The sequence below is a fragment of the Molossus molossus genome, unplaced genomic scaffold (assembly GCF_014108415.1).
Source record: "Molossus molossus isolate mMolMol1 unplaced genomic scaffold, mMolMol1.p scaffold_m16_p_15, whole genome shotgun sequence".
In the NCBI taxonomy this organism is placed as follows: domain Eukaryota; kingdom Metazoa; phylum Chordata; class Mammalia; order Chiroptera; family Molossidae; genus Molossus; species Molossus molossus.
The window spans coordinates 52,283,250-52,310,678 of NW_023425350.1; the positions used below are offsets into that span (position 1 = coordinate 52,283,250).

Here is a 27,429-nt window from a genome sequence, read left to right on the forward strand (position 1 = left end):
ATGGGTCAATGCTCAACCAGTAAGCCACACCAGTCAGGCTCCACTGATTTTTTTTTTTTTTATTCTATTGGATACAGTGGGAGAAAGGGAGGGAGGAATAGACAAAATCACCAGTGTAGGAGAGACACATTGACTGGTTGTCTCCCGCCTGACTCCGACCAGGGCCAGGGATCGAACCTGCAACTCTTTGGTCCATGGACCTACGCTCTAACTGCTGAGCCAAACCAGCCAGGGCTGGAGGTGGGGGGATCCTGCATTTTTAACAACTTCCTTGTTTTTTTTTCTTTTTTAAATTTTGTTTTTTTCTCTGTCATCATTTATCCCCCTTATATCCTCTTGTACCTCCATTCCCTGTCCCTAATCACCACACTATTGGCCTTTTGGCTATGATCAAGTGGGCAAAAGGAATCTTACTGTCATTTATAGCTTCCAGACACTGAAAATAATTACCCAAGGATATATATTTGTTTGTCTGTTTATTCTGTTTATTGATTTGAGAGAGAGAGGAAGGGAGAAAGAGAGAGATAGAAACATCAATGAGAGAAAACATCGAAAGAAAACATGCAGGCCACCTCCTGCATGCCCCCCACTGAGGATTTGGCAAACAACCTGGGCATGTGCCCTTACTGGGAACTGAACCAGCAACCTCTTGGTGCATGGATTGAAACTTAACTACTGAGCCACACCAGCCAAGCAAGGATATATGTTTTTTCATCCTCACCCAAGGATATTTTTCCATATCTCCAGATAGAATGTGAGGGAGGGAGGCAGAGGGAGGGAGAGAGAGAGAAACATCAGTGTGAGAGAGACACATGGATTGGTTGCCTCCCACATGACACATAACACTGAACACCGAACAGGGCCCAGGGCCGAGGACCAAACTGAAACCAAGATACGTACCCTTGGCCAGAATCAAACCGTAGACTCTCTGGTCTGAGGGCCACGCTCTAACTGCTGAGTCAAACCAGCCAGGGCAACACATATATTTTTTTAACTTTTTGAATGACTCCTGGTGCCTACTGGGGTTTGTGAAATGAGCAGCTAGAATGTTTCTATGTATTGTTTGTAGCAGGATTTGCTAAAGACCGCTTCAGTACACTTCTATTCAGTCATTATAATGCACACTGAAATATACACTATAGAACCTAAGTCTCTAGGAGGATATATTTTATTTTGTTTCCTGAATTAAAGGAAATGTACTTGAGCCCACTCCAGCTTTGCAAAAATTTAAATACTAAATATTTAATATTTGAGCCAATAGATAATTAAAAAAACCAAATTCATTTATTTATTATATTTATTGTGGTGACATTGGCTAATAAAATTACATAGGTTTCAAGTGTACAATTCCATATATCATGTGTATATTATATTAAGTGTTCACCACCCCAAGTCAAGTCTTCTTCCATCACCACTTATGCCCCCTTTACCCTCTTCTACCTCTCCCCACCTCCTTTCTCTCTGGTAATCACCATACAGTTAAGAAATCCAAATTTAAATGTCTGAAGGCTTCTGACTGATTTTTCACAAGTAAAGAATAATACATTTATCTCTGAGGCAAATTTAACTAAAGAATTCAGAAGTTAAAAATACTTAAAATTGCCCTGGCCAGTTTGGCTCAGCAGTTAGAGGGTCAGCTTGCAGACCAGAGAGACCCGGGTTTGGTTCCCGCTATGAACATGTACCTCAGTTGCACTTTGTCCCCAGCCCCAGTTGGGGTTGTGTGGGTGGCAACCACTCGATGTGTCTCTCTCACACTGATGTTTCTCTCCTCTCTTCTTCCCTCTCTCCCTCCCTCTATCTGAAGATAAATGCAAAAATGTCCTCAGGTGAGGATAAAAAAAAAGTGATAAAAATTAGGACTTGCCCAGCCAGTGGGGCCCAGTGGATTGAGCGTCATCCCATGGACTGAGAGGTCCCTGTTCAATTCCTGATCAGGGCACAGGTCTGGGTGTCAGGCTTGATCCCCAGTAGGGGGCATGCAGGAGGTAGCAGACTGATGTTTCTCTTTCACATCAATGTTTCTCTCTCTCTCTCCTGTCCTCTGTAAAAAAAAAAATTTTTTTAATCCTCACCCGAGGACACTTTTCCATATTTTGTCCAGATAGAATGGGAGGGAGAGAGAGAGAAACATCAACGTGAAAGGGACACATCGAGTGGCTGCCACCCGCATGATCCAACCAGGGCCGGGGACAAACTGCAACCAAGGTACGTGCCCTTAGAGGGAACCGAACCCGGGTCTCTCTGGACCGCAGGCCGATGCTCTAACCGCTGAGCAAAACCGCCAGGGCTGTAAAAATTCTTTTAAAGAAAAATTAGGACCACTTAGTTAATTTATTCAATTTAAAGAATGGCTTTTTTGCATTGAATTAGGGCCTTATGTTTTTTGGTGTTAAAATGTCCTTTTATAAAATGATATTAATAGGAGTGCTTTTATAATCCTTACTTTAAAAAATTATAATCCTATGTTACCCTCAAAATATATATAAATATTTTTTCCACATAGTTGGGTTCTTTATTATTGTTCAAGGGTGAGGAAAGTAGGAATACCACGAGCTTTTGAATATTAATCTGGATTCTCATCCAGGCTATACCTCTTAACAGTAGTGTGACTTTGGTCAAATTACTTTCATTTTATTAAACCTCAGTTTCACGGCCAGTAAAATGGGACAATCTGTTTAACTGCGAGATTTCAGCTTCTTCCTTCATATCATGTTGCATCTCATTTTAAGACGTGATCTTTGCCCTTGAATATATGGATCTTGGGCTCTGGCAGAGGGAGGGCAGACTGGACTGAAACTGTGTGGGGACACTCGGGATTTGGAGGGCGCTCAGAGCATTTGCTAAGTTGCTGCCATGCAGGACGGTGGCCATCTTGCTCCTTCCCAGGGCTCTGGGGAGAGGCAGCAGCCTCTCCCTTGGAGATCCAACCCCACCCTGTGGGCCCCCTCAAAATATTTTTGAGAATTTACTGGCCTGTGAAATCCTAAAGATTGAGTATCTCTAATCTAATCATTTTTGGAAATTGTGATGTGAAGAACAGCTTTAGAAGCATTGGGCTAGGGTGGTGGGGCGAGGTAGAAGATGGTAAATAGGGTATAAATGGTGATAAAAGGAGACTTAAGCTTGGGTGGTGAACACAAAATACACAGATGATGTATTACAGAATTGTACACTTGAACCAATGTCATCTCAATAAATTCAATAAAAATTAAAAAAACAAAAACAGAAACACTAAGCTAGTCTGTAGGATCTAGTTCTACTCTTCTTCATCTCACTCAAACTCTTCTCTGAAGGGAAAGGGGAACAAAACAAGCATGTTTCCAAGCAGGGAGTCTGCCCAACCCACTGTTTGCAATACCAGTATTCCTTCAACAGTCAGTGCTGGACCAGCTGATCAACTTGAAAACTGAGGCTGTTAGCAGTAGAACAACAGAAATTAGGTAGCAGACAAGCGAGAAAAACTTGTTGGAGCAAATATCCTCTGTGAAAAGGTGTGGCTTCCATAGTTTACTTTCTCTTCAGTTTGAAGCTCCTATATGATGCCTAAATTCAGAACAGGTATCTTTGTCTTTATTTTTAAAAATAACAATTAAAAACTATATGTGTATGTATGAGTATTATATATGCATATATGTTTGCGGATACGTGTGTGTGTGTGTGTGTGTCTGTCTATCTGTCTATCTATCTATTCCTTCATAGCTGTCTCCTGTGTCCAGCTTCTATGCCAGGTCTATGATTTTGGGCTTCATTCATCTGCAGAGGGATTACAGGCATTACTAGTATTACCTCAAACAATTCAATGACAAATCACTAAAACAATTAAAAATCCATAGCTCTTCTGATGTTTTATGCAGCAGACTATATTCTCCAAAATTCCAATAAGATAAAGTAATTACAGTGATTTCTTTTTTGGAAAAAGTTTCTTATTCTTTGACATTAAAAAATTACCGGGGCCCTAGCTGGCTTTGCTCAGTGGTTAGAGCATCGGCCTGAAGTCCACAGAGACCCGGGTTCAGTTCCCGCTAAGGGCATGTACCTCCGCTGCAGTTTGTCCCTGGCCCTGGTTGGGTCGTGCGGGTGGCGGCCACTCGATGTGGTGGCCACTTGATGTGTCCCTTTCATGTCGATGTTTCTCTCTCTCTCTCTCTCTTCCTCTCTCTCCCTCCCGCTCTGTCTGAATAAAAAACGAAAAAATGTCCTCGGGTGAGGATAAAAAAACAAAACTACTGGAGCCTGGCCAGTGTGGCTCAGTGGTTGAGCATCAACTCATGCACCAAGAGGTAACTGGTTCAATTCCCATTTAGAGCACATACCCAGGCTGTGGGCCCAATCCCCAGTGGGGGGCATGCAGGAGGTGGCCAATCGATGTTCTCTCTCACTGATGTTTCTCTCTCTCTCTAAAAATTAATAAAGAAAAAAAATTTTTAAATTACTGGACCCTTCAGAAGCAAGGCTAAATTGTAAGTGATGGGAGAGATAAAAGGAACATATAAACCACCCCTATTTTCATGGGATTAATCACTAAATCCTATCTTACAAGAGTCCTCTGGTCTCTAAACCTTACAAATAAAACAATTTCTCACTTGATATTTGGCTAGATCTTACAGTCATGAAAAGAGAATGTATTGTGTCACTGTGTATTACCTAAATGCAATACTATGCTGGCAACAGAAGGTTGAATCTTTCATGGTTTGCTCCAATACCTATGCAATACTCCCAGACCAAATTCAGCTTTCTTCTAGAACTAGACTGCCAGTGTTTGTAGTAACAGCAGTGGTTCTCAAAATATAGTCCGTGACCCAGCAGCATCAGTATCATCTTAGATGGGAACTTGTTAGAAATGCAAATTCTCAGGTCCCACCCTAGATCTGTTGAATCAGAAATTCTGGGTGGGACGCAGCAAACTGTGTTGTAATAATCTCTCCAGGTGATTCTGAAGCAATCCCAAATTTGAGAACCACTGGTATACAGTAAAAAAATGTGTTTCCTTTTGTAGGTCCAAAGCTAGGAGTATTGTACATTCTATCTTAAAATAAAATAAAGACATCCAATTAAAAAACATGTTCTCCTCACAAATCCTACCCTCAATTCAATGTGTTTTATTTTTATGAGTCAAATAAAAAAACAAGCTGCAATGAGAGATTTCATCTGAAATGCATACTTGGGCATCAGTTCTCATCCAGCCTGATTACATGAAATACATTTTCATACATCTAAGTCCTAAAAATGGATCTTAATAAAGCAAGCCTCAGACACTTTAAGAATTCTATAATAAAATATCAACTAGGTCTGCATATATGAAACTTACTAGAGAAGTAAAGTGGAATTATTTGCTCCATCTTAGAACTGTATTCAAAAAGAAGTTACAGTTTAAAATTTTTTTCCACCTTTATACTTCTAAGTTAATAAAATTAAACCAAAATATCCCATTCTTTAAAAACTTCTAGCATGGCAAAGTTTTACTGCATAACTTCTTGCTTTCAGTGAGAATAAAGTAGAGCCCTGGTAGGCACACTGCATATCTTCGAGACTGTAGAACTAAACAGTTATATCTGTTCAATATATCTGTTCAATACTATAAACTCTCAGATGCTGAGTGTAATACCACAGTACTAGCCTCAGTAATAAAAAGACACCAAGAACACTACTATCAAACTAAAGTCAGGTCCCACTAGATAATTACATTCTGTTCTGCTCCTATTTACACTAAAATCACTATGTTAAAACTCACTATTCCTGAGATTATGGCATTTTAAATATTGGGCAAGACCAGCCTACAGTCCATACAGCACTTACTTTCACATTGATGTTTCTCTCTCTCTCAAAAAAAAAAAAAAAAAAAAAAAAATCAATAAAAACATATTCTTGGGTGAGGATTTAAAACAAAAATAATTTTAGAAAGTAATACAATTTTAAAAAGAAATATAAAGTTTCTTTAATGCAATCAATATACTGACATAAGTACCTCTCTGTCTCAAACCTTTAGTGCATTCCCATTAAATACAGGGAAAAGATCAGGAATGTACACTATCATGACCACTTGTAACTTTGAATGATATCATCCAATACAATTTGTCAAGAACACAAGATAAGAGGTATAACTATCATAGAGGCAAGATTATTCTTCTTTGCCAATATGATTTTCATTTTTCAGCAAGACTAAGAATCAACTGAAAACAATTGGAAACAGTAAGATAACGTAATAAGATTGGTTGCGGTCCTGGCCAGGTAGCTCAGTAGCTCAGAGTGTCATCCTGAGAAACCAAAGTTGTGGGTTCGATACCCGGTAAGGGCATATCCAGAATTAACCAATGAGCCCTAGCCGAGCATCATCCTGCACACCAAAAGGTTGTGGGTTTGATTGATTCCCTATCAGGGCACATACCCAGGTTGTAGGTTTGATTCCCAGCTGGGGCGCGTATGGGAGGCAACTGATCAATGTTTCTCTCTTTTTCTTTCTCCCTCTTCCCCTCTCTCTATAATTAGTAAACATGTCCTCAGGTGAGGATAAAAATAAAAATAGAATCAACCAATGAATGCGTAAAAAAGTGGAGCAAATTGATGATTCTCTCTAAAATCAATTAAAAAAAAAGACTACTTGCGCCCTGGCCAGTTGCTCAGTGGTTAGAGCATCAGCCTGCGGTCCAGAGAAACCTGGGTTTGGTTCCCGCTAAGGGCACGTACCTTGGTTGCAGTTTGTCCCTGGCCCTGGTTGGGTTGTGCGGGTGGCAGCCACTCGATGTGTCCCTTTCACGTCGATGTTTCTCTCTCTCTCTCCCTTCCACTCTATCTGAACAAAAAATGGAAACATGTCCTCAGGAAAGCTTGGTTGCAAAATAAATATATAAAATAAATAACTTCCATATAAACAATAACCAGTTAGAACAAAGAAGAAAAGATCTAGCCCTGGCTGGTTTGGCTCAGCGGTTAGAGCATTGGCCTGCGGTCTGGAGAGACCCAGGTTCGGTTCCCACTAAGGGCATGTACCTTGGCTGCAGTTTGTCCCCAGCCCTGGTTGGGTTGTGTGGGTGGCAGCCACTCGATGTGTCCCTTTCTCGTCGATGTTTCTCTCTCTCCCTCCCACTCTCTCTGAACAAAAAAATGGAAAAATGTCCTTGGGTGAGGATTAAAATAAAAAAAGAAGAAGAAGAAAAGATCTAAATTATAACACTACACACACAAAAATGTTAAATTCTTTAGAATATACCTAATAAATGAATAGAACATAAAACAATGTATTGTGACAATTTTCAAATGACTTGAATAAATGTATGAACATACAGTGAAATATTAACTCTGCTCAAATCAATCTAAAGTCTTTGTTAAATTCTGATAAAACCTTCCAAGAGAATTTTTCAAAGACTTGACCAATTCTAATTTCAAGTGAGTTAATAATTGCATAAGAATAGTCAACAGAATATTTTTTTAAAAATGAGAAATATAGCCCTGGCCGGTTTGGCTCAGCGGTTAGAGTGTTGGCCTGCAGTCCCGAGAGACCCGGGTTTGGTTCCTGCGAAGGGTGCGTACCTCGGTTGCAGTTTGTCCCCGGTCCTGGTTGGTCGTGCAGGTGGCAGCCACTCGATGTGTCCCTTTCACATCGATGTTTCTCTCTCTCTCCCCTCCTCTCTCTCCCTCCCACTCTATCTGAACAAAAAATGAAAAAATGTCAAGTGAGGATAAAAAAACAATGAGAGATATAAAATTAATTAAAACAGTATAGAATGAGCATAGAAACAAACATATGGAACAGAAAGCACAGAAATAGAAATCTGGTTTATGTTGTAAGTTGAATTTCAAATAGCGGAGAAAGAATAATCATCGAGACAACTAGTCAGCCATTCAAACCTGAGGGCAAATAAAAAACAAACTGCCTACCTTCACACAAAAATAAATTACATACAGATTGGGGTTTAAAATGGTTTTTGTGTTGTTCTTAATCCTCACCGAGGATATTTTTCCATTAATTTTTAGATAGAGTGGAAGGGAGTGAGGAAGAGAGAAGGGGGGAGAGAGAGAGAGAAACATCGATGTGAGAGAGACACCAACTGGTTGCCTCCCATATGGCCCAGATCAAACCTGCAACCTAGGTGCGTGCCCTTGATTGAAACTGAACCCCCACCCCACCCTGAGACTCTTCAGTCCAAGAGCTGACGCTCTAATTGCTGAGCCAAACTGGCCAGGGCTAAAATGTTTTTTAAAAATACATTTATATAAATATTTTTAACTTTGGGATGGGTGAAAATCTTTTTTAATAAGCCACCAAACTGAAAAGTCACAACAGAAAAAGAAATGGATAAATGTGAATACACTACAGAAAAAAAATACTCTCATTCAAGAAGATAAGAAAAATACAGTTGAATGGCAAATTACTTTCTTGGGGAAAGTAAATTTCGACAACTAATAGGTTTATATTCTTAGCATATAAGGGAATCTTTAAAATTACTTTAAAAAGACAAATGCTTCGCCCTGGCCGGTTTTGCTCAGCGGTTAGAGCGTCGGCCTGCGGTCCTGAGAGACCCGGGTTTGGTTCCCGCTAAGGGCATGTACCTTGGTTGCAGTTTGTCCCCGGCCCTGGTTGGTCGTGCGGGTGGCAGCCACTCGATGTGTCCCTTTCACATCGATGTTTCTCTCTCTCTTCCTCTCTCCTCCTCCCACTCTACCTGAACAAAAAATAGAAAAATGTCCTCAGGTGAGGATAAAAAAAAAAAAAAAAAGACAAATGCTTCAATAGAAAATAGGCAATGAAGAAACAGGCAATTCTCACAGGAATAAAAATGGATAGTAAACATATGAAAAATGAGTCAAAGGCATTAGAAATCATAGAAATATAAATTAAAAGTGAGTGTTTTCTACTTAAAGACCAGCAAAGATAACAAATGTAGCAACTGGAGTTCTCACTCATCTGTGAGTGGGAATATAAATGAAAGCAATTTTTCTACAGGACAATTTGAAATTTTATATTAAAACTGTTTTGTGTTCTGAGATGACATGGAGGGTGCTGGAGAGTATTCTGCTAAGCAAAATAAACCAATCAGAGAAAGACAAATGTCACATGATCTCACTTATTTGTGGAATATAATGAAAAATACAAGCTGAAAAATAAAATAGACCCAGAGACATAGAAGTAGGGTACAGACTGACATGAGAGGGTCTGGGGGTGAGGGAGATAAACCACAGAACTTACATGCATGTATGAGTAACCAATGGACATAGACAACAATGCTGGGGGGAGGGGCAGGATTGGGAGGAGGGTGTGAAGGGGGGAAGAAACATTTGTAACAAAAATAAATTAATAAAAATTGCAAACAAACAAAACACTGTTTTGTGCTCTTTTCCTCAAGAAATTCCACTTCTAGGAATTCAGTCCAAAAATACTGGCTCAAGTCTGCTAAAATGCATGTACAAGAAATTTCACCACAGAGGTGGCAATAGTTAACAATATATGTCCAGCCATTAAAAATCATGTCCGCCCGGCCAATGTGGCTCAGTGGTTGAGCGCTGACCCAAGCACCTGAACATATCACCAGTTTGATTCCTGGTCAGGGCACATGCCCGGGTTTTGGGCCAAATCCCCAGTGGGGGGGCATGCAGGAGGTGGCCAATCGATGATCTCACTCACCAAGGTTTCTATCTCTTTCTCTCTCCCTAAAAAATAAAATATATATATATATATTTTTTTTTAAAGAGAGGAAAAAAATGCCAGAATGTATTTACTGTCATAGAAATAGTACCAAAATATATTAAGTATAAAAAAAAGACTATATATTATTATTTCTACTTTTTTAAATGTTTATATGCATAAGACAGGTATAAAAAGCAAAAGAACTGCAATGTTTTGAGTGGCAAAATTTAAGATAATTTTTTCTCTGTATTTTTTTCTGAGTAATTACAAAAAGGAACATGATTTATAATCAGGAGAAATGTTACTTTCATTTATATTGATTTAAACCTCCTCTTTTTTTTCTCATGTATGTGTTTCATGTGTAGATTAGAGGACTTGAATACCTGCTTCTTGAGGTAAATAAGCCCACTTCTGGAATGTGTACTAGACAAAGCTTTCCTCCATTTTTAAAAAAGGTATTCCTGTGAAAAATATAATTAAGCTTAAAAATATGAAAAGTGTCACTCTAGCTGATTTGACTCAGCAGTTGGAGCATTGGCCTGTGGACCAGAGAGTGCCGGGTTCGGTTCCCAGTAGGGGCACGTACCAAAAAAAAAAAAAAATATATATATATATATATATACACACATATATACATATATACATATATACATATATACATATATATAGTGTCATTACAAAAGAAAATAATATGTATGCATATAAAAAATACTACAAGTGAACATGAAAAAGAAAGCAGCTATTAAAGCAATGGGGACTTCTGTCTGGAAACATTTTAATTGTTCTACTGTTCTCAAATTATTTTTCAAATATACAAAATTGAGTAAAAAAGGCTGCCAACCTCTTCCTGGGGCCACTCTTCCAATCTCTGTTATTATTATTTTTTTAAATCCTCACCTGAGGATATTTTTCTATTTATCTTCAGGTAGAGAGGGAGAAAGGGAGAGAGAGAAACATCGACATGAGAGGGACACATCGACTAGTTGCCTTCCACACGATCCCGACCAGCAGCCACAACCAAGGTACATGCCCTTAACAGGAATTGAATCTGGGACTCACTGGTCTGCGGGCTGGCACTCTAACCACTGAGCAACCGGCCAGGGTCCAATCTCTGCTATTGTTTTTATGTTTTCATTAGGTACCAAAAAGATGGGCATCCCCTCAGATCCTTTTATCTTCTCTCTTTCTATAACCCCATTCATTCATTTATTCACTCCATTTATGAAAAGGTAATACAAACACATAATTCAAAAGTTAAAAAATATATAAATATATGTAAAGGCATATGGTAAAATCCCATTTTCACTTCTTATATAATACTTCAGAATTTGATTTTGCGATTATAAGCAAATATTAATATATATTTTTATTCTACCCATCTTTCTTTCTCAATACAAAAAGCATACTAAGCACACTGTCCCATACCTTATTCCTTTTGTAAAAATCACAACACATCTTAAAGTTCTTTTACATGAGTACACAGATCTTCCTCATTCATTTTTACAACTATATAATATTCCATGGTTTGGACGTACAAACATTTATTTAACTAGTTCCTTGTTAACAAACACTAGTCATTCCTATCATGCTATTACAAACAATGCCAAGCATAACCACATACATACATCAAGTTCATTTCTGAATGTGCCTTTGATGAAGAGTTCTGAAGTGATTCAGGATATTAGATTACCACAAGGTCATATGTTCACCAGGCTGTGAAGATAGCACCTTTTCTAGCTCTCATTATATACAGCAACAGATAGCAAAAGACTTAATAACTCCTTGAAGCAAGCAACTGTACTCTTAGGGCATTTATCTTATAAAGCAGTAACTAAACAAAACACCCAAGATGAACCCATTTCTATAAAAATGCATATATATGCATATATAAGAATATGTGGTAAGTATAAAATATATTCATCAAAATGTTAACCAGCCCTGGCCAGTTTGGTTCAGCAGTTGGAGTGTTGGTCTACGGACCAGAGAGTCCCGGGTTCAGTTCCCGCTAGGGGCAGGTACCAAAAAAAAAAAATGTTAACCACTGTCTCAGTATGGTGGATCTACGAAGGGTTTTGTAGTCCCCCCCCCCCCTTTGTCTATTAATGCTATCAAATTTTACACACTATCTCTGTGTTATGAAATTAAAAGCTAAAAATAAAATGGTAATTCAAATTAAGCTGGATATATTCCTTTGGGCTGTCTTACATGTGCAGAGCTTCAAAGTTTATAAAGTACGTTTACATGCATCACTTAAGTCTCACACTAACCCTATGTATCTTCATTTTATCAAAAGGGAAATAGAGGTAACAGATGGTTAGGTAGTTGTGCCCAAGGTCATTCAAATAGAAAGCTGGCAGAGACAAATTTCAAACCCAGATCTTCTGACTTCGAATTTAGTGAGCTATCAAAAACATGATCATTGCTTCCTTAATTTTAACGGTTCTTCAGGAGTTAATCACACAATCAGAATTGACAGATGAATTAAAATACATAGTATAGAGCCTCAGTCCCTAATGCTCATATAATAGATCTTTCTGAAAGGAGAACACTGATTGGCATACAACCCCCAAAAATCCAGAGTCAGAGGAGGGTGTGGATTTTCAGTATCTTCCCCAAAAAAATACCTAACTGGCAAAATATATGCCTAATATGGCCTAATATAAATGCATAATAAAAGCATTTTTATCAAATCTCAAGTTGGAAGGCTCTCACTTTCAAGACTATCGTTGCTTTTGCCCCTAGCATTGACTTCTGTTCTGGTTTTGCAACACCCCAATGTGTCACCAACGGAATTTCAAAATATGGATAAGCCATATTTTCAATGAGGGGGTGTGTGATTTTTAAAGTTTGAAACTTATTGACCAACATGATAATAACTTGGTTAGAATATATTCTTCCTCTCCAAATGTCTCTCCTTCTTTCCTATAAGATTATACAGATTACTTTATAATGCACATGGAGAGCACTGACAACTCATGGTTTGGTAAAAATATTTTTTAATTCATCAGTCCTCAAACTATGTCTCATATAATTCTGTTCCAAAGATGTTTAGATATGCTGGAGGAGTGAGGGGGGAGGGAGGAGAAGCTATGGTTAAATGCAATGTACCCCTTTTGGAGATCCACAATTCACAATGGACAATAATATAATAAAGGCTCTAGAGAAGTCCAGCACCTCAGAAACCTTTGGTTAAATCAGTTTATTTTGACACAAAATTATTCTACTATGATATAACTATTCACATTTTGTGTTCAGAAAAACTGTTTGAATAAATGTAACTATCAATTAAAACCCACAAAAGATATAGCAAAAATGGTTAATTCTTAAATCTCTCCTACCACAAAATTCTTCAAAAAATCCCTAATTTGAGTCTAGTGGACTCCTTCCTCTTCACCCACCAATGCCTAGCTCAATTATCATCTCATTTGAGAAATTTCCCCCCAGTGCTTCCTGTATTACTAACTACTCCTTTCTCCTTATTTAAATAGCATTTTATTTATATATTACCTCACTTATCATATGATAAATCAGTTCATCCACCTGTCTCCTTGCTAGCTTTTGAGCTCTTTGAGAATAAAGTTTGATTATCTTTTGAGCACCTTTAACACTGTGGGATACATATGAGAAGTAAATAATTTCACTACAGTGTAATAGTTCCCAGAGTTCAATACTTGCATTTCCAAACTGTTATCGATACCCTGCCAACAACTTGATAAAGCTTCTCCCTAAAACTTATATTCATAACTGAACAGCCATGGTCATGAACTCAATTGTGACTTGCTCTCTAGCTAAGCTCACTTATAGTTTTTCCTTAGGTAATTTTTGTTTGCTTGCTTTTTGTTTCTTTAATCTACGACAAGTGTTCAGTAACCCTCATTATCTTTTCATATCTCTGTGCCTTTGCACCTGCTGCTCCCTGCTTAGCATGCTGTCTCAAGGTTGCACTCACCTGGAAAACATTCCTACTTATCCTTTAAGAACCAGCTTAAGGCCCTGGCAGGTTTGGCTCAGCAGTTAGAGCGTCAGCCCGTGGACCAGAGTCCTAGGTTCTTCGGTTCCCACTAAGGGCACGTACCTCAGTTGCAGTTTGTCCACAGCCCCGGTTGGGGTAGTATGGGTGGCAGCCACTCGATGTGTCTTTCTCACATTGATCTTTCTCTCTCTCTTTTTCTCCCGCTCTATCTGAAGATAAATGCAAAAGTGTCTTTGGGTGAGGATTAAAAAAAAAAAAAAAGAACCAGCTTAAGCCTGGCCGGTGTGGCTCGGTAGACTGAGCATTGTCCCATGGACTGAGAGGTCCTGGTTCAATTCCTGGTCAGGATACTTGTCCGGGTTTTGGCCTCAGTCCCCAGTGGGGGACATGCAGGAGGCAGCTGATCAATGTTTCTCCCTCACAAAGATGTTTCTATCTCTCTCTCCCTAAAAAAATCAATAAAAACATATTTTAAAAGAACCAGCTTAAACAATACCTTCTCTAGGAAGCCTTCACATTTTCTCATCCTTTCAGGAAGAATGAGGAATTCCTCAAGTCATACATTTATGTTTCTATTCGTATATATAACAGGCACTGAACTAAGTGCCAAGGATAGAAGAATGAAGACATGGATCCTGCCTCAGGGAGCTCATAGTCTAGGAAGGAAGACAGCCAAATGAACAAATAACCACATTATAATAATATTACATGCAACACCAAAAAGAAGATTTATGGAATACTGTGACATGTCAATTACTTTAAGTACTTTATTGAACATTATGATCACATGATAGGCATTTGAATTGGACAGATGTTGAAGAGACTAAGGACTGCTATAGCCTCAAATGTCTTCTGAAGAAACTCTCTCCAAGGTTTTTGTTTGTTTGTTTATATATACTACAGTCTGTGGGACAGATAATGCATGAAATCAATCCTACTTCTTTGACCACAAAAGACTGAGCCAGGACTCAGAGCCCTAAGGACAGGTTGAACTCAGAGAAGATCACCTAGGACATTGCTTGGCTCAAAAGGAAATGTTTATGCACAGAGCAGAACAGAAATGTTCTGGAAGTCAGTATTCCATGGGATGTAAAGGAGGAAGAGGCACACTAGGTTTCACTTTGATTAAGTTAATCTATAATTGCAATCTGGACCTCTCCCCTGAGCTCTAGGCTGCTAGCTGTCTGTCCTTCTTACTTAAATAACACATCTATAAGGTCAGGAGCTTAATCTCTAGTTTGTTCACCACAGTCTAGAATAGAACCTGACTTATAGAAAATGCTTAATAAAAAACTGTTGAATAAATAAGTGAATGAATTCTTAAAGAAACTAAGGAATCTACAGTAGATGGGGGAGGGGCTGGGCGGTTAGGGGGGAGGGTTACCAGGAAATAGACTCCAGGAATCATTTACAAATACAGTTGATCCTTATTATTTGTGGATCCTGTATTTAAAAATTCACCTACTTTTTTACATTTATTTGTAATCCTAAAAGCAGTACTCATGGCACTTTCACAGTCATTCACAGACATGCAAAGAATGGCAAAAATTTTGAGTCACCCCTCACATTTCCAGCTAAGGCAGAACGAGGCAGTGCTCTCTGCCTTCTTTCAGCTCTCATATGAGATGACTAAAGGACACAAACGGTAGGGGGCAGTGCAGTGTAGTGCAAGAAGCTTTGTCACTGGAGCCAGTAGGAAAGGATTTGAATCCTAACTCTGGCACCTGTTAGGGGGCAACCTCAGGGAAGTCACTTAACACTTCTGAACCTCATTTTCTCTTTTGTAAAAATAAGAAAATAGAATCTACCAAGATGAGTTGTATTTAGTATTTAAGATTATTTTCCCTGGGAGCAATGGTTCAGTATTTGCTAACTTAGTGATCTAGGTGACTTTATAGACCATAATTACTGTGAATAATGAGAATCAATTGTAATTATTTATAATAACAGAAAAATAAAGAAAACAATTATTGTTTGGACTGAAGGCCAGTGGCAAGCTTCAAGAAGATTTTGAAATAGAACCTCACCGGGCACATACGCTGTGGAAAAGGCCCTCAAGAAGAGAGAACAGAGAGAAGCCAACATGTGTGAAATAAACAGATAGGTTCAGGAAAATGGCATTTCAGAAAGTCTAGAGCAGTAGGAGATATGACAGGGTTCTGACATGGGGCCACAGTGCTTCTCTGGGTCCTGTTCACATCCTGTACTGCGGAACCTCTCCCTCTACACTTAATTCTTGGTTTGCAGGTCTTCCATTATAAACTGTGAACTCCTTAAAGGCAAGATCTCTACAAAGAAATCATAACTACTGTCCTTTAAATTTGCAAACAAGTAGTTATAAGTACAAATCCACATGAAGGGACTGTACAGAAATAACTTTAGTTTCCAACTGCAGCCTTATACCAACTCACAATAGTGACCCACTCACAGATTTGCTATTTGTCCAGGACTTTTCTTTTTTGACTGCTAGTAATTCTGTCATACCTTCTTTTAATTGTTCTAAACACATGGGCATTTGTTGGAATTGCTTTAAGATCTTCCTCTTTTTAGTGTGATTTATTAATAGGGCTCAAACATATGCTCCATTAGACAATGATGCCTCCTCATAGTAAAGATTTCTTTTAACTCACTCTACTAGCCTTACTTCTCTATATACAAGATACAGTCTTAATATAGCAAAATACAAGGAACACACTGATATATATGTTACAAATAGAATAAGAAAACAGTAAGAATTTTTCACAAAAACTTGCAAAGTTCTGGCAAAAACAGCATGGACATATGAAATTCATTGCTTACAATTCACCACTGAGAACTAGGAAAAACAATTCCAATTTATGTAAAGTCATGAAACTAAGCACTGTTATAGAATCTACAAGATGTTGTACACCTGTATTTTCTCTTTTCCACGTGCACTCTTTCTCGTACACACACAGCCTAAGGGACCCATCAGGCTTATCCCAATACTTCCAATTTCCCCCGTCCCCCAAAACAAAACCCTCAGTTGCAAAACTCTCTAATACCTAGGTTAATATTTCTAAAACGCTAAAGTCTCAAATTTAAGTGTGGCGAGTTACTTTTTCCCATAATTGGCATCACTTTATGGATAACATAGTTTGCACTATTATTTACAACATATGGCTGGAATCAACACTGTTGAATCTCACACTGTTACACTATGAAGGTGAATACAAATTCTCTGTGAAAGGGGAGTAGGGAATGTTATTTTTAAACAGTTTCAATGCTATCTTATCCATAGGCTGGGTGTGATCAAATCACATTGTGCTATACAGCTGAAGTTATGTCCTATAAGTTATGACAAACTAGAGTGGTTAGGCCCTCACACTGCAAACTCTGCCATCCCAGTTAAGCAGTTTAAAGTGTAATCCAATTCTGTCTACTTAAAAAAATTATAATACATTTTAAACGTCTTGCTGCCAGTAAATCCTTCTAACTTGCATTTTCGGAAATTGTCACCAAAATAACTTTACCGGGACAAAGATTCTAGAGAGGATATAATGACTCAATGCTATTTTAAGGAAGACAAGAATGGTTTACCATTAACAAAACCGATTAAAGTTCCCAACCGTGTAAAGCTCCCTATACAGTGTGTTCTGCTTCTCTGGTGTTCACCTTCCAGCTGTCTGGAAAGGGCAAGTGGAAAATGTTACTTTCCATTAGAGATCAGGATGAAATTTAGGGGATGGGAGGAGGGTAAAGGGCTCACTAGAGGAAGGGAAGGCAGAAAAGTGACAGAGGTCCCTAACTCAAATTAGGTACCAAGACTGAGGGCTGGAGTACAGGGGGTGGTGGGAGTATAAGAAACGCAAAATACGCACAAGGGCCCGCGAATGGGGGAGGGGCGAAAATGCGCATCTCCTCCCCCTTCCCACACGGGGAAGGGAGGCCGGGGGATGCAGCACTGGTTAATTTGCCCAGCACTGTTGCACTGAGGTAGAAAAGGGGCTCGTACGCCAGAGATTTCAGTCCGAGCGTTAGAAGGGGGCTAAAGGGGCTCAGGGAAGTTGAGGGGTGGGACATGAATTGGGTGCCTTTAAGGGGGGGGGGAAAGGACTAAGAACCCCCGCGACTCCAAGGGGCTAAGAGGTACCGCAGTTGACGCGACGTGGGACCGGCCGGCTTACCCTCCCCACTGGAGCTTGGAGAGGCACGCGCCGCCCCTCACAGCCCCGAGGGCGGCGGAAAGGGAGGCGCAGGGCGCCCCCCAAACCTGGAAAGCGGCGCTTCCCGCGGGTCCCCTCCCCGGCAGCCCAGGCGCCCGAGCCCACCTGGGCTGACCAGAAGCCCTTCCTTCAGACTTTACTCCGCCGCTCTTCCGAGAGCTTCAGCCGGCGCCGCAGAGATCGTCGTCGCCAGAATAGTCTCGGCCTCTAGTACCAGAGCGTGAGCCACAGCACAGAGAAGCGCCCCTACCACTCGCCAGGTTGCCTCTTACAGCACACTGACTCCTCACCCCGCCCCCGAATCCAAGCCATTGGTTGCTGGGCACCGCCCTATTCGTCTATTGGGCCCAAAAGGATGCCGCTCAGTCACCTAAAAGGGCACGTGTGGTGCTTATTGGCTTAAGTATAAAGTAGTTCCCGCCCACTCTCTCAGAAGTTCCAGTTTCTGATTGGTATTAATATCTGTCTTTTCGCTCCCTTCGTTCTTTCCCTCCAGGTGGAGCGCCTCCTTGCGGGAGACGCCGGCTCTGATTGGCTGAAAGGATGCTATACTGGTCGGCCTTGGGCCAAAGCATTGGGCGTCCTGCTGGGAGGAGCGCAAAGCACTGCACCTCTGCGTTTGTTTACACATCCTCTTGCTCCTGCTTCCTTCCATTGGTTGATTTAGCAGCCCCTCCCACGGGTTGCGCCAGTCAGTATAACGAGGAGGGATGTGTGGAGCCGGCCTTAGTGGGATTTCCCCAGCTGTCAATTACCTAGAGAGGAGCTTTCAGCAAGGCTGGCTAGGAGCTGGCTCTGGCGGAAAATTGGGGAGCTGTGCTCTTTGGAGGGGCTGGAAGGAAGCAGAGTGACTCTTATCCTTTTATAGAAACAAACCTAACCTCGAGTATTTTTTAAAACATTAAATCTTATTTCCCCCATGATTTAGTGTCCAGTCTTTGCTTGCTAATGACTTTAAATTAATTCGTCAGGAAGTGGGGACTCCTTTACCTTACACGTTTTTGTCTCTCCCCACCTCTCATCCATAATACAAAGTACAGGTTTGGTAAGTGATTGCACAATGAGTGGATAAATGATAAAAATGAAAACAACAGTTAATGTCATATTACGTAGCATAATAGTGAAATAAATGTTAAATAAATATAAAGTAAATACATAAATAATTAAATAAATTTATTCATTCAACAAGCTCTGATCTGTGCTTTGAGTATAGATATGAATAAAGCAATGAAGATGCACCCATGGTGCTTATTCTTCAGTGGAGAAGACTGACAATAAACAAGCTACCAATCAACAATAAAATGTCATGTTGTGATTAAGTGCTACAAAGAAAAATAAAGCAAGGTTAAGAAATGTTTGAGGAGATGACTATTTTGAGTAGAACGATTAGTTTAAGAGCTGTTTGAGGAAGGAGTGTTGAACCCAGACGTGAATAATGTGAAGTGAAGAGTGGGCAGGGGGTTGATAAGGAGGGCCAGTACATTGCACAACACCAGAAACGCTAGTCACATTGCTTCATATATTTCCAACTTGTAGTATTAGGTACAGATCCTTTCAGGATTGCCTGCTCTTGTTTTAAGCTTTATCTGATTAAATCATTTAAATGGATCCTATAAGAAACACATCTCTTTTAGAAAAAAAAAAAAATCTATCCCCAAGACAACTTCCCCAATACCCTCCACTGCTTCTTTTCCTAAGGTGACCTTCAGGTGCATGTTGCAATAGGGGCATACATTATCTCATAGCTTTGAAAAACAGGGTCTTCAGGGCCATATGGTATCCTTGCACAACCAAAAATACTCTTCAAGGATGAAGATTTATTATCAAGATAGCAATGAGATGTGATTGGTCAGCTCCTGTTATTTCCCTCCTTACCACTGACACTGTCTCTTATAAATTCATTACTGGGTATCACCAGTAATAAAGAGAAAAACTTAAAAGCAGACAGAGAAAAAAGGTACATTACATACAGGGTGGGGGGTGGAGGGTGGGATAAGAAATATAGCAGACTTCTTATCAAAAACAATGGAAGCCAAAAAGACAAGGAAGGAAGTAGCCATGTGGATATTTGGTAGTAATATTCAGAATAAATAGGAGCCCAAAGGGCCAGAGAGGAGACAATAACCAGTCGTGAAGTTATAGGGAATGGTGTCAGTTGGAGAGAAGGAGACAAGAGGAGTCCATCAACCCTTCCCTACATCCCACTGTTGTCACAGTGATAACTCTTCATCACAATAAAAGAATAGCTCATTTGTTTTTACTGTGGTAAAATGCACATAACATATGTTTTACTATTTTTACCATTTTCAAGTATAGAGTTCATCACAGTTCACAAGTACATTCACATTGTTGTGCAACCATCAGCACTATCCACCTCCAAAACATTTTCATCATCCCATGTACCCATTAAGCAATAATTCCCCATTTCCCCTTCCCCCATTATCTGAAAATCACCATTCTACTTTCTCTCTCTGTGAATTTGAGTACTATAGGTACCTTATAAGCAGAATTACACAATATTTGTCCCTTGTGTCTGGCTTATTACACTAGGTATAATGTCTTCAAGGTTCATTCCTGTTGTAGCATGTATCATAATTTTATTTTATTTTAAAGCTGAATAATTTTCCATGCTATTTATATATGCTAAATACTTTATACATATATATACACCATCTTTTGTTTAACCATTCATCTATTAATGAATTTGACTATTGTGATTAATGCTGCTATGAATATTGGTGTACAAATATCGGTTCAGGTCCCTGATTTTAGTTATTTAGGTTATATATCCAGAAACAGAATTGATGTACTATATGGTAATTTCATGTTTAACATTTTGAGAATCTGCCATACTTTTTCCATAAGAGCTGCACATTTTACATTCCTACCTTTAGTGTACAAGTGTTCCAATTTTTCTACATTCTCACCAACACTTGTTATTTTCTGTGTTTTTTTTTTTTAAAATAAATATATGTAATAGCTATTCTCATGAGTATAAAATGGTATCTCATTGTGGTTTTGATTTGCACTGCCCTGTTAGTGATGTTGCGTATCTTTCACGTGCTTTTTGGACATTTGTATATCTTCTTCAGAGAAATGTCTATACAAGTCCTATGCATATTTTTAACCCATATTTTTGTTTGTTTTTGTGATTTAGTAGTTCTGTATATATTCTGGATATTAATCCCTAATAAGATATATGATTCTCAAATATTTCTCCCTTTCTTGACACTCAAAGAGTATTTCTAATTGTGCAAGGTCTGAATGACCAAATGACTAGTTAAAAAACAGGGATTCTGATATTAATTAAAAAAATAACTGATATAAAGGAAAATAGAGGAAATGTCCCATAAAGCAAAATAAAAAGAAAATTTGATGGAAAATAGGAGACAAAGTGTGAGAACTGTTCTAGAAGTAGAGGTTAGAGGGAGGGATATAAATTAAATAGCAAAAATATGTTTCATAACTGAGTTAACCTGAGTCCTTTAATTGAAAGAACTCAAGTGCCCAAAACTTTGGCTATAAAGGTTCACACCAGTAATAACTAGCACGTTGAATTTTTGCTATATTTCAGGTACTGCTTTAAGCACTTAACATGTATTAACCCATTTAATCATTTGTTTTGTTTTGTTAATCCTCACCTGAGGATATTTTTCCATTGATTTTTTTTTTTTTTGTGGTACATTCCCCTAGCGGGAACAGAACCCAGGACTCTCTGGTCCGCAGGCCGATGCTCAACCACTGAGCCAAACTGGCCAGGGCTCCATTGATTTTTTAGAAAGAGCAGAAGGGAGGGATGGAAAGGAAGAGTGAGAAAGAGAGAGGCGAGAGAGGCTCGTCGAGTGGTTGCCCCCCACATGACCCCGATCACGACTGGGGCCGGGGATCAAACCTGCAACCCGGGTGCATACCCCCTTTTTTTTTTTTGGTGGTACGCGCCCCTAGCAGGAACCGAACCCGAGACTCTCTGGTCTGCAGGCCGACGCTCAACCGCTGAGCCAAACTGGCCAGGGCAATGCCCTTGATCTGAATATAATCTGAGAACCTTCGGTTCACAGATTGATGCTCTAACCACTGAGCCAAACCAGCCAGGGCAACCCATTTAATCTTTAATACAAAAGCATGAGTGCTGTTATTATTCCCATTTTACAAACAGAAAACTGAGGTGGGAAAAGGGTATGTATTTTACGCAAGATCATTCAGCTAGTAAGTGGTGAAGCTGTGTTGTGCTCACTCTGCCGTTGAGGAACGGATTTGAATGTCAACATTGATGACATCACACACATACCAAGAAGACACGAAGAGCTTTATTGTGTACACAAGGATGTCTTCCATACCAACGACTCCCAAGCAAGGCAGGAAACATTCACCTCCAAATACCATCATATTGGGGACTAAGTTTCAACATACGAATTTTGAGAGGATACGAATATTCAGTTTATGGCACTAGAAACTATACCCAGCCATACTATATCAATTAAATGTGAGGGTAGAATAAAAACATTTTCAGAAAATCAAGTTCTCAACAAATTTACCTCTCAGGTACCCTTCATCAGAATCTATTGGAGGATGTGCACCACCAAATTAGAAAGTAAATCAGGAAAGAGGAAGACACAATTATATCTTAATAAAGCTAGAGGGAAAACAATGAGAGAGGAAGACCGAATCAAAGAAAACAGATCTAACAGAAGAGAAGAATGAAGGGAATCCACAGAATAACAATGAAGGACCAAAAGCTGTGTGGCAGACAGCTTGCTCATAGGGAGAGGCGGACTCAGGGCTCTAGGAGTGATGTCTCCCAGAAAAAATGGAATGGATATGTTACCTACATGTATGGCCAAATTGACAGGCAATTTTATTAGCTGGGGATGAGTTAGCCATAAATGCATAGAAGACCAAGAGGGACTTATAAGCTCCAGAAAAAGGACCAAAAAAAGGCACATAATCATACTCGGTGGCTTAGCTGCAAACAATAGCAGCAAATATACATATAGCACTTATTATGTGCAAGGCACCATTCTAAATGTTTTACATTTATTAACTCATTTAATCCTCATAGCAATTCAATTTGTAGATAAGAAATCTTTGGCAAAGCAGTTAAGTGCCTTGTTGAAGGTCACACAGTGTATTAGTTTTCTCCTGCCACTATAACAAATTACAACAAACTCAATTGCTTGAAACAACACAAATATAGTATCTCATACTTCTGGAGGGCAGAAGTCCAAGATAAGTTTCAATGAGCTAAAATCAATGTCTGAAGGCCTGCATTTTATTTGCCGACTTAGAAGATGGAAAAGGCCCTGGCGGGTTTGGCTCAGTGGTTGGAGCGTCGGCCTGAGGTCCAGAGAGACCCGGGTTCGGTTCCTGCTAAGGGCACGTACCTCAGTTGCAGTTTGTCTCCGGCCCTGGTTGGGTCGTGCGGGTGGCGACCACTCAATGTGTCCTTTTCACGTCGATGTTTCTCTCTCTCTCTCTCTTCCTCCCACTCTATCTGAACAAAAAATGGAAAAATGTCCTTGAGTGTGGATTTAAAAAAAAAAAAATTAAACTAGTTTAAAAAAAAAAAAAAAGATGGAAAAGGCAAGGAATTCATTTCCATCTTCTAAGGCCACCTACATTCCTTGGCTCCTGGTCCCTGCTTCCATCATCAAAGTTAGCGGCATAGCATCTTCTCTTCCTCCAGCTTCTGCTTCCAACCTTACATTTTCTCTCTCTAATTCTGGTTCTTCTGCCTTTCCCTTAATAGGGCCCTAGTGATTACATTGGACCCACCTGGTAATCCAGGATACTCTCGTCTCAAAATCCTTACCTTCATCACATCTGCAAAATCTCTTTTTGCCAAGTAACATATCCATAGGACCTGGGGATTAAGATGTGGGCATCACACACAGCTAGGGGTGGAGGCAGGATTAAAATCTGTCTCCAGAGTTTTTACTCCTGTTCATTATGCTCTGTTGCTTCTATGAAAATATTTACATAGTTATAAGCATGCTAACACTCAGTATGGATTTAACAAAATTTAGGATATAACCACAATAAGGAGGATAGGGAGAAGAAAAGTATGTAGTGAGTAGCGTAAGAGAGCTAGCTAATTCTCTGCATTGCATACCAGAAAGGTGATATACTAAATAGTCTAAAACTTAAAAAAAATTATAATATATAACCAAGTTATTAATATATGAAAAATATATATATACATACATATACATGTATGTGTGTATGTGTATGAAATAGGTTTTAAAAAGTTGAAAAATTTTGCTTCAAAGGCAGAGAAGAGGATGGGTGATTTTTGTTAAAAGGCTGGTTAAAAAAAACAAAACAAAAAAACTGGTAAAACCAATTGATTTTGTAAAACATGTGTAGCATTACTTTGATTAAAGACATTTAATCAGAAAACCCTAAGGTGTGAATAGGGTACCATGTTTATGGAGTTCCTATTTGCAGCATCCTCCTTACTGGCCTTTACTCTCATGTTCCCCAGCTCCCTGACCTTGTCTCAGGATCTTGTTACTTGCATCTGGCTCCTTGCATGATGACTAAATTTGGCTGAGTTCCTCAGCCTTGGCACTTTTCCTTGGACACAGCTTTGGTATTTGCCCTCCAATTGCAAGTCTGGGACTCTGGGTATTTAAAACACCCCTGTCAGTAGGGGGATAGACAAGGACTAATCTGTTTTGGTGGGTTCCAGGCATAGTATGTGGGCAGGGCAACTCATTCCCTTGTTAATGGAGCCTAAAGCCAGAATGCAGAGACCAGAATCAGAGTCAAAAATAGAGATCGTAAGCCAGGGAGTTCATCTTAGGGGCAATGCAGAGAGCAGGTACCAGGTTGTAGAGCCAATGTGGGATGAGTAAATTGGGGTGAAGGAATGGAAGTTTTTCCCAAGAACAAGGAGTAACAGAAGGGACTAGAGGACTGGAGGTGACAAGCAAATGAGCCATAACATGTGGGTCTTGTGCTGTCATTAGAATCAGTACCAAATACTCCAGTATCTTTTCTAGATTCATGATAGATTGCACTTTATGTGATTTGCTTTGGCAAATACACTGTGAACAAAAGCAATGTGTGTTATTTACAGATAGGTATCTTAAGATCCAGACATTATATGTCATGTCTTCTTCCTACCACAGTGATGATGTAGCAGGTGTTTGGATGGAGCCTCCATCAGCTTAGGTGTCTTGGTAACTACAATAAGCAGAGACCCCTGCTGACTCGCATTTGACAAAAGAATGAGTAACAAATTATGGGGGATTGTTTGTGATCACAGCCTGACTTAACTCATCATGAATGATGTACCAGAGCAGTGAATACAAGGCAGGGTCTTTAAGAACTCGATGAGACAAGCCCAAAAAAACCAAGTTAATTCAGTGAATTCAAAGGCAAGAAGAAGAAAAAAAAAACTCAAAGGATAGCGAAGTCAAGAGTCAAGAGCTGGACTGGGATAAGAACAGATTGGAAGTAAAACTCAGAGGATGCTAGTTAATTCCTAGGAAAGAAATTGAAATAAAGTGAACAATACTTGTCTTTATTATTGTCTCAGTTCTGATCCACAGGCTGGCCTGGTGGGTTTGAAGACTCAAGGTCAAGTGTACATGAGAGTGGTTGAAGAATCATTGCGATGAAGCTTGTGGAACTTCAGGTTGCTAGTGCAGGGAAATATGAGAACATGGTGGAGGTGCTCTGATTAGAGAGGGAGTAGACTGTGAAACACAAACCCTGTATTGATGAGGTACCCTGCCAAGCGATGTGGATGATAGGTTCCCTTTGAGACTTTGGATGAGATGTGCTGTTTGGTCATTACTGTTTGTTGTGCAGTGTTCAGGTGGACAAGGATGTGACTTTCTAAACAGGAGGCACACTAGAGGCTAGGTCAGAAATGAAATGACTGTGGAAGAAGACGACCTTGCTGATGAACAGATTGGCTATGAAGGTGCAGATAGGGGTTAATAGGCACAACGTCCATAACAGGACGTTGGATCAAAAACATGCAAGGAAACACTGAGAGTTGGAGAGGATATGTTAAATCCTCAGGCTTCCCAGGTATTTCTTGACTCAAGGTGCAAGTGTCACATAGTGGTAATGTGAAGGATGTTGTGTTTGATTCTGTTCTTTGTAAAACATATTTAGGGCTAGTTAAAACTAGTCAAGAAGCATGTGACAGAGCATCAATCTGAACACATGCTCCCTGAGCTTTAGAGAAAGTATTCAGCTGGTAGTTTGGGCTGTCTAGAGTGCATGAGATTGAAAACTCAGAACGTTAAAAAGATGTAGACTGCCTGACATGAACAGAATTTCCCGACATGTGGCAGCTGCTACAGGCTGTGATGGGATGTGTGCATCAGCCACAGATGCAGAACCCTTAGAAAACAGTGACTAAAAGCTGATTTTAAACTAGGATTCCTATTTCCTGGGATCATATTTAACCTCAGCTGGGATCATCTTCCATAAAAATGGGCACAAGGTTGAAGTTACTAGCTTGATGTCCCTTGAGATACAGTTATCCCCATAACTTCATTATAAGCTAAAAGTCTAGAAGACTGTAAAATGCCAGACTAGCTCAGATAAGGTCAGGGCAGAGAGATGCAAAGCCTGCGGCCTCTGGATTATACAGCAACTACTAGATTGCTCGATTGTGGTGCTTTCAGAGTAGGAAAGGGGTGAATGAACATTAGCAATATCTAATGCCACCAGATATGGTGATGAGCTATGTTGAGGCCTTGATAGTTCTGGTAGGAATTCTTTACAAAGGTTGCTAGGGTATTGCTGAGGAACTGGTGTTACAGTTTGTGAGAAGAACTTCAACTTCAGACTAGAATAAATAATGCAGCTTCTTGGTAAGATCTCAGTCTGGACACATGCTTAACAGGATGCTTGTACTAGGGAGGAGGCTGATAACAGGGCACTCCTCAACCACCCTGTAGGTGGTGTACATCTGGAATTTCTGACATTGAGGTGGCATGGGAGCTGAGGCTCCAGGGGTCCAAGCAATGCTGGTGGGTTGCAGGCATGAGTCCTTCAGGAGAAGCTCTGGTTGTTAGACTTTAGTCTGGAGAGTCTAAAAAACTCATAGTGTGGGCAGCATAGGACTAATGGCAGCTGATTTTGGACACACTGCCCCCAAGGACAGCTGGAATGAAGTGCTCTTCTGAGTCACTGACCTCTCTCCCTTACCCTCCCTCCATTTCAGCCTCAGCAATATTGCTTCCTTTCTTCCCACCAACTAGTTTTTAAGAAGAGTGAGTCCAATATGCACAACCAATGGACACAGACAATAGTGTGGGAAAAACAGGAAGGGGGTAGGAGTGGGGAGGAAGGGATCAATGGGGAAAAGGGGGGGCATCTGTAATACTTTCAACAATTAAGAAAAAAAAGAAGAGTGAGTACAGTTACCTGCAAGCCTTTGCTTTGCCTAGTCAAGTATGCAAGTGATATGTTACCACCTATACAGCCTTTCTCCATGTCTGTGAACACAGTGCATAACTCTTGCTCTAAAGAAACATTGAACAGCCCTGGCCGGTTTGGTTCAGCAGTTAGAGCATCGGCCTGCGGTCCAGAGAGACCCGGGTTCGGTTCCCACTAAGGGCACGTACTTCGGTTGCGGTTTGTCCCCGACCCTGGTTGGGTCGTGCTGGTGGCAGCCACTTGAT

The 27,429-nt window shown here is 39.9% G+C and overlaps 1 protein-coding gene across 1 annotated transcript in view; it reads right to left on the reverse strand.

Annotated features, from left to right (window-relative positions):
* Positions 1 to 18,043, reverse strand: part of PAIP2B (poly(A) binding protein interacting protein 2B) — a 34,933-nt gene extending 16,890 nt beyond the window's left edge. The window contains exon 1 of the mRNA XM_036263303.1: positions 17,888 to 18,043. The gene's annotated coding sequence lies outside the window, so the exon portion shown is untranslated. The remainder of the gene's footprint in view (positions 1 to 17,887) is intronic.
* Between the last annotated feature and the right edge of the window lie 9,386 nt (positions 18,044 to 27,429).